Source organism: Sminthopsis crassicaudata, chromosome 5 (assembly GCF_048593235.1).
Source record: "Sminthopsis crassicaudata isolate SCR6 chromosome 5, ASM4859323v1, whole genome shotgun sequence".
Taxonomy (NCBI): Eukaryota; Metazoa; Chordata; class Mammalia; order Dasyuromorphia; family Dasyuridae; genus Sminthopsis; species Sminthopsis crassicaudata.
In genome coordinates, this window is record NC_133621.1 from 35,312,661 (window position 1) to 35,321,243 (window position 8,583).

General features: G+C 37.5%; 1 long non-coding RNA gene across 1 annotated transcript in view; it reads right to left on the reverse strand.

The window, feature by feature from the left end:
• The window catches only part of LOC141544485 (uncharacterized), a 38,704-nt gene extending 32,032 nt beyond the window's left edge, over nt 1–6,672 (reverse strand). Inside the window, exon 1 of the long non-coding RNA XR_012482613.1 lies at nt 6,439–6,672. This is a non-coding gene — a long non-coding RNA (uncharacterized LOC141544485). The remainder of the gene's footprint in view (nt 1–6,438) is intronic.
• Between the last annotated feature and the right edge of the window lie 1,911 nt (nt 6,673–8,583).

Genomic DNA, 8,583 nt, shown 5'->3' on the forward strand with positions numbered 1-8,583 from the left:
TTCTCTTGTTTGAGCCATCTATACTCCCCATGGGAGGGCCTATGGGTATTATCTGGCATATTCTCATATGTATAATTTCTCTTATTTCTGTTTACTATCAGGATGGATAAATGGGTTCACTCAGCATTTATTATTTGTGATGGTCTTTATGAAATTAGCATCTGATGAAAAGAACCAAGTCTTCAGATGGAAGTTTAAAGTACCCCTTCCTCTTTAAAGGATATTGACCAGAAAAGTACTTTGAATTTATGAAAAAAGTCGTTTTCCCTAGTTTAGTAAAATTGTGGCAGAGAAGTATGAATATGGCTCAGTACCACTTTCTGAGGAGAGCAGAGCAGCTAGCCTCATGGCCTCTTCTCCTTCCCCCCTTACAGTAGGAATCACAGTTTCCCTTGAAGAAGGGTGGGTGATTTCAGAGATTTCTATCAAAGTCTCTCCCCTCAAGCCACATTTAGATAAACCCAGATTTATATACATATAACCTACATGAACACTGCTCATAAATCCTCAAACGTTTGAAATTTTCCTGTGAGGAAGTTTAAGAAGTATAGTAAATAGCAGTTTGGTGAAAATAAATGGAGACTCAACTATTTGTAACCCTTGTGCTCAGTGCATAGTAAATACTTAATAAATGGTTCATGCTTCCAAAAAAAGAGAAAAGAAATGGAGACTGGAAGTGATAACGTCATTGGAATGGGATACGAGAGATCACTTGGGCGGGGCAGTTAGGTGGCACAGTGGATACAGCACCAGCCTTGAATTCAGGAGGAACCGAGTTCAAATCTGGTCTCAGACACTTAACACTTCCTAGCTGTGTGACCCTGGGCAAGTCACTTAACCCCAGCCTAAAAAAAATAAATAAAAATAAAAAAATTAGAGAGCACTTGGGCAAAAAGAAGAATCAGATGAGGAACTCAGAAACATCACAAACCGGGCACAAAAATATGATATACGGGTAATATTTGCTGGTGCATTCAGTCCAAAGCAGAAGAACTTTAATAACTTCTCAAATTGTCTTAATATATTATCCATTAAACAGTAGGGGTAGAGGCAGCTAGATGGTGCAGTGGTTAGAAGACCTGAGTTAAACTCTACCTCAAACATTTAGTAGCTGTGTGACTCTGGGCAAGTCTCTTAACTCATGTTGCCTATTAAAAAAAAAAGATGTAGGGGAAGCACAAAGAGGAATTTACAAGTTGGATTTTGCTGTCACTGGCAAATAAAATGAAGATGGCTGATCAAAATAGCTTGAGAAACAGGTTTAGCTCTCCCATATTAAATATATATATATATATATATATATATATATATATATATATGGATTTTTAACCAGAAACCTGAAACATTCTAGAAAGCTTATCTAACAGCCTGAATGAAGTTCCAGAAAGATTATTCTTTGAAGGACAGCTGACAGAATAGGATGTGTTTAGCTTAAAGACAATCAAAAGGAGGCAGATTGAAATCTTCAAATTTTTGAATGACTGCCAACTAGAAAGGAAGCAGACTTGTTTTATGGTGCTTCTTGAAACCTGATTAGAACCAATCAGTGAAAGCTATAAGCAGGCAGAGTTCAGGTCAACATAGGCAGGGCAGGGGGAACCTTTTCTAACCAGTAAAGCTGTCTAACAGCAAAATAGTAAGCCTTGGAAGGGTGGGGAATGAGCTCTCCTTCACTAGAGTTATTTAAGCTCAGTCTGGATGACCATCTGTCAGGGATGTTGGAGAATGGATTATTCACTAAGTGGGAGGTGGACGAAGGGACCCCTAAGGTTTTTTCCATCTCCAAAATTCTGTCACTCCTCTCTTCCAACTGCCTGTTAAATATTCACACAGAGGTATCCTGGAATCACTTCACTCTCAGTATGCCTAAAATGAATCTTAACCTTTTTCTGCCAAAGTAAAACGGGCTTAGCTTAAATTCTACCTCCTGTATGAAATTGTCAGAACTTCTCCATTTCTATAAAAGCAAACCTTTTTTCATTAAAATTTTAATTTTTTAATTAATAAGCAGGTATTTTATATCCCTTCCATCCCCACCTATTATGTGTGTGTGTGGGGGGGGGAAATCCCTGTAATGAATATACATAATTGAGCAAAACAAATTCCTTCACTAGCCATGCTCCAAAATGCGTGTCTCATCCTACATCTTGAATCTATCATCTGATGAGTGATGGATAATTTTTCAACAAATATATGGATAGATAGATAAGTAGACAGCAGATAGATAGTTGTTCTTCATTCTGGAAGAGGACCAACAATGACATCACTATGTTAGTGTCAAGGTACAGTGTGTCCAATTGTGGCTGATCAGACCAACCTGTGAACATTTGGAGTGGACCCTCTAACTTTGCACATTTCACATTTCTTCTGAACTGGTTCAATTCTGCACCTTCTCTGCTGAGGGCACACCATGCTGGGCGGTCCTGTGCCAGAGTCTCTCATGTCAGACAATCAATTCTCAAGTTCTTAAGAGACACCTTGAGAATGTCCTTGTGCCGCTTTTTCTGACCACCTTGTGAGCGCTTGCCCTTTGTGAGTTCTCCACAAAATAGACTTTTCGGCAAGTGCCCATTTGGCATTCGAACAATGTGGCCAGCCCAATGGAGCTATGCCCTCTGCAGTAGAGTTGGAATGCTGGGAAGTTTAGTTTGAGAAAGGACTTCAGTTTGGGGGATGTTATCCTGCCGGGTGAGCTTCAGAATGTTCCTAAGACAATTCAACGGAATCACTTCTTCCGTTTCCTGGCATGGCACCTGTATGCTGTCCAGGTTTCTCAGGCATACTACAATGAGATCAGCACAAGGGCTCTGTACACCTTCAGTCTGGTAGTCAGTCTAATACCCCTCTTCTCCCACACTTTCCTTCAGAGCCTTCTAAACATGGAACTAGCTCTGGCAATGCGTGTGTCAATCTCATTAACACTGCAGACATCCCATCAATTGGAGAATGGTTGGGTAAATTATGGAATATTATTGTTCTGTAAGAAATGACCAACAGGAGAAATACAGAGAGGCTTGGAGAGACTTACATCAACTGATGCTGAGTGAAACGAGCAGAACCAGAAGATCATTATACACTTCAACAATGATACTGTACGAGGATGTATTCTGATGGAAGTGGATTTCTTCAACATAGAGAAGAGCTAATCCAATTCCAATTGATTAATGATGGACAGAACCAGCTACATCCAGAAAAGGAACACTGGGAAATGAGTGTAAACTGTTATTTTTACCTTCTGAATCCAATTCTTCCTGTGCAACAAGAAATTCGGTTCTACACACATATATTGTATCTAGAATATACTGTAATATATTTAACATATATAAGACTGCTTGCCATCTGGGGGAGGGGGTTGGGGGAGGAAGGGAAAAAAATCTGAATAGAAGTAAGTGCAAGAGATAATGTTGTAAAAAATTACCCATGCATATGTACTGTCAAAAAAAAAAAAGTTATAATTATAAAATTAAATAAAAAATTAAATTAAAAAATGATTAAGTACTAAAAAAAAAAAATAAAAAAAAAATAAAAAAAAACTTCAAAGGCCAAAAAAAAAAAAAAAAAAAAAAAAAAAAAAAAACAAACACTGTGGACATCCCTAGAAAGTATACTGCCAAGGTAAGAGAACTTATCACTATTTGCTGTAGCTGATGGTTCCACATGTAGAAAGATATATGTAGATATATAAATATAGAGAGATGGAATATTTATTAAATTATTTTCCAGTCACTAGATATAGATTCTTGTAGTTTTCTTTGATTCTTTTTTCTCCTTAGCCTTTGGCAACTGATCAATCACTATCTCCCATTGATTCTGTTCTTTCTTTTTCCTTTCCTCTCCTAGTTATCACCTTTGTTATTGTTCGGGCTTTTTTTTTTTTTTTTCATTCCTATTTGACTGTGACCTTATTTTGGAGTTTTCTTGGCAAAGACACTGAAGTGGTTTGCCATTTCCTTCTCCAGATCATTTTACAGATGATAAAACTGAGGCAAACAGTATTAAGTGACTTGTCCAGTGTCACACAGCTCGTATTTGTCTGAGGCCATATTTGAACTTAGGAAGGTAAGGCTTCCTGATTCAGGACTTCACACCTGAATTATTAAACTATAAATTGAGAATGAAAAGAATCCTATCCTACATCCCCTATCTTGGGAAAATGGAACATTTAGAATGATCTAAAATTAATGAATGAAATTTAATTATCAATAAGTACATGGCTAATGCCAAATAAGTGATATAGTCAGTCAACAAACACTTATTAAATATTATTATGTGCAGCTGGTTGACTCAGTGTATAAAGCACTAATCCTGAGGTCATGAAGTTCAAATCCAACCTCAGTCACTTATTAGCTGTGTGACAGTAAGCAGGTAACAACCTCTATCTGCCTCAGTTTCTTCAACTGTAAAATCAGGATAATAATAGCAGCTGCCTACCAGAATTATTCTGAAGATCAAATGAGATCATTGCCAAGCTCATAGCTTAATAAAGATTGCCTGACTTGCCTATTGCCACCAGTCATATATTTATTTATATTCATAATTAACTTTTCTTTATATTTGTCTTCCCTCTCCAATTAGTTTATATAATCTTCCTGAGGGCAGAAATTGCCCATGATATGCAGTGCTTAACACTGCATCCTTCAAATAGCAGATGGTTCATAGATTCCTGTGATTGATCTAAAAAACACTTCATGCTCTCCTCTTTCCCTTTTTGCAGAGATTGAGGGGGAGACCCATAGGTGTAAAAAGTTGCATATTTCCTGTAAACATGATGATTGATTGTCTTTTCTACTGGTTTTTTTCTTTTTCTTTTTCTCTGTTACAGAGAATGGTTTATTGGCTAAGAGGATATCTTCAGAAAAGAGAGTGATGTAAAAACAATAAGGCATCAATAAAAACAAAAAGCATTACATAAGGAATGAAGCAAATGATGCTTTATAGGTTGAATATTTCAATCTTTTCATAGTATTTCTCCCATAGTTGAGAGAGCTTCAAGACCCATAATAGGGGACTAACAATAAGTGAAAGCCAGCCCCCTTCCATCTTCCTTGGGAACAAAACACCCACCTGGCTCTACCTCCTACATCCTGGAGCGTAAGTGGGTGGGCTATGCCAGATACAGCAATTCTGAACTGTTTCAAAATCCTTCTGTGTACTGGGAGTATAAAGTGGCGCTTCCCCCCACCCAAGTTTCCTAGCAGCTTCCTGATGCACAGCCCACATGCTCTGCTGTTGAGGGGAGAGGGGAGCTGCTCCAACAGTAATTTCATTAAGGACTGGTCATTTAAAAAAAGCAGGTACCAGTTAACTTACTAGGCTAGCATGGGCTTTCATTGCCCTAACTGGCCTCCCCCACTATAGTGACAGAGCAGAATGGGACTTCACATTCCCTGGGCTTTAGAAAAGAAGAAAAGGGGGTTTTAGGAGGTTGCTGATGAAACTGCTTTTAGGACTCTATATGAATATGACTGAACATCAGAGACTGACAGTTAGACAGAAGAGAGACAGAGACAGACAGAAAGAAACAAAGAAAGATACAAAGAGGCAGAGCAAAACAGATGGAAAGGTTATGTTTTTTAGGGTCTACCTAGCATGTAAGCAGATTAAATTTATATTGGAAGAATTAAGGGATTGTTGAATTGGGGAAACTGATCCATAAAAGGAGAAGCTTAAGAAAATGCAAAGATTTCAAAGGGAAAAAGAAAAGAAATTCTCCCATATTCCACCAAAACAATTGAAGTTCTAGCAGATCATACCAGACTGGCAAGGCTTACAGTATTGGTTCAGGGAGGAACATTTGATTTGACTCAGGAGACAGACCAGCTAAATTCAGAAGATTGCATTAACAAGAAGTTGGTCATCAGAGATGAGTTTTTTGGCCACAGCCCCATGGAAAGGTTGGGAGTACCAACCTGAATGCAATTATAAGCCTTTCTAAGTGTTTTTTTTCAGATATTTTGCCATTTTTCAGTGAGTGCTCATTAGCCCCAGTAGGCACAAAAGCAAAGCAACAAGATTTTGGGAAGTTAAGCATATTAACTCCTAAGTCAGCAACATGGTTCATGGAAACAAATATAGATCTAGAAGGAAGAACACCTGAATTTGTGCTGGAAAAGATCACAAAAGTTGTGCTGTCCAATCCCTTCATTGTACACATGAGAAAACTAAAATGGGGAGGGGAGGAAAGGGAAGGAAGAGAAAAGGAATTGAAGAGAGAAAAAGAAGGGAGAGGAGGAGAGGGAAGAAAAGCAAAGAGGAGAGAATGGAGGAATAGGAGAGAGGAAAGGAGAGGTGAGGAGAGAAGAGGGAAGAAAAAAGGGAAGAGGAGAAGAGAGGAAAGAAAAGAAAAGAAAAAGAGGGAGGAAGGGAAAAGAGACAGTAGAGGGATGGGAAGAAGAGGGGAAGAGAGAAGAAAAAAAAATTGAGTTAAAGGCAACTTACCCAAAGTCACATAGGCAGTTAGTGGAGAAGTAAGATTTCAGCCAAATACTGACTCAATCTAGCACTTTTCACTTTAGCCCTAAGCTGAGATCTGTAGCTCCATAACCAAGGGTATGATTCATGTCCTTCTATAGCCACAGGCCTCCCTCTAACGTCAATGGAACCAGCCTGCTTTTCTTAGGGCCTCTGTTCCCTCATCCATAAAATGACTGGGGTAGTCTAGCTGATCTGTCTATCAAGTCCCTTCTATGAATGTTCGTAAAACATACTTTTGTGCTCATAAACAGTTTTGTGACTTCCAGTCAAACAGGTTTTTACTTAATTCAGACTTGGGAGCTGAACACTAAGAATAACATATTTCCATTTTCCTCATTAAGAAAGTTAATCATGAGTGCATTAAAAGATTCTTAAAGTTTCTTTGTGCTTACAAAAACACTTGGTTCTGTGGTGCTTTCTTCACAAGCAAAATAGATCATTAACAAAAATTCTTGAGTTCAAGCTCAAATAGTAATAAAAACATCAGATAAGAACTCAATAAAGAAAGAAAAGAGAATCATGGATTTAGAGCTGGAGATTTTAGAGGTCATCTAGTGCAACTCCCTCTTTTCACAGATAAGGAAATTAAGACACAAAGGAGGTAAGTGCCCCAGCCAAGGTCAGACACATAGAAGAGCAATAAGTAGGAAAGAAGAAAAACCTCTAAAAAGGATTCCTACTCCTGGCTCTACCACTAACCAGTCATTATTAGTTACTATGTCATTAGTCACCTCCCTGTAATGTCCATACCATGCCATCTTTAACCTCACCACCATCTCTACTTCAGCCCCAGGATCCTTGGACTCCATACCTTGTATTCTAGCTCTGATAGGCTCATTTTTACCTAATCTTAATTAGACCCACGCTTCCCTTCACTTCTAGACTATCAATCTCTCACAATCAATGCCCTCACATCTCCACCTGCCTCTCTTCTCCCCTTTCCAGCTTCCATTTATCTGTTGTCTTTCCTCATTAGAATGCAAGTTCCTTCAGGACAGGAACCGACTTCATTGCTTATAAGGATACCCCCAGTTCTTATCACAGTTCCTGGCAGATAGTAAGAATTTTATGAATTATTGTTATCTATCTATCTATCTATCTATTCATCTATCATCTATCTCTCTGTCCAGCCATCTATCCATCTACCTATCCATTTATCATGTAACATCCATTTGTCTACTATCCATCCATCATTATCTATCTATCCATCTATATATATATATCCTCTAATTATTCATCCATCTATATATCTATCCATCTACAATCTATATTTCATTCCCCTATCTACTTATCTATCCATTAATCTATTATCCATTTATTATCTGTCCATCTATTTTTCTGATCTTGGACAAATAACTTCACCTCTTTGAATCTCAGTTTTTCCCTCTATAAAATAAGGATTATGTCTCCTCTCAGAGCCCTTCTACTCCTAAATTCTTTGATTCCATAAAATAATGATTTTAAGAGATACTGTGCAGTTGCCTTTGGAATAAAGATATTTTATAGCAAATATTTGTAAACCAGTGTTTTTTGAGAGTGTCAAATGAGAAATTTCACAAGGAAAGGGAAAATTCTAAAAAAAAAAAAAAAAAAAAATACAAGGAAAAAAATGTTTTCACATTGGTTAGTCTTTTAGTTCCTGGAATTTCTGCTGCTCAAATGTTTACATCCTGGAAGGATGGTTGTTGTTTTTTTCCCTCTTCTTTCTTTTTTTGTGATATCAGATCTCTTTGTTTACAAAATCAACACACTTCAAAAGAATCTTTAGTCCCAGGAATAGAGACCAGAAAAGAAAATTCCTGGATTCCACAAGTGTCAACACAGCAAAAATAAAAGAAAAGACAATATACATATATTTTTAATAATAAAATCAAAACAGCTTTTCTTCTTGCCAGTGGTTCTATTCAAATGGTTTATTAAAACACATGTATGTACGACAACAACAACACAACTTTCTATTTATAAGCTCTACAATCACATCATGTCAAGGTCACAGTGCACACTAAGAAAATGAAGGAAATATCTCCTCAACGTAGGTGGAGCTTGGCAATCTTCACATCCAGTAATTGAAAATCTCAGTCTGAAAAGACGCTTAGAAAGGAAAAGTGA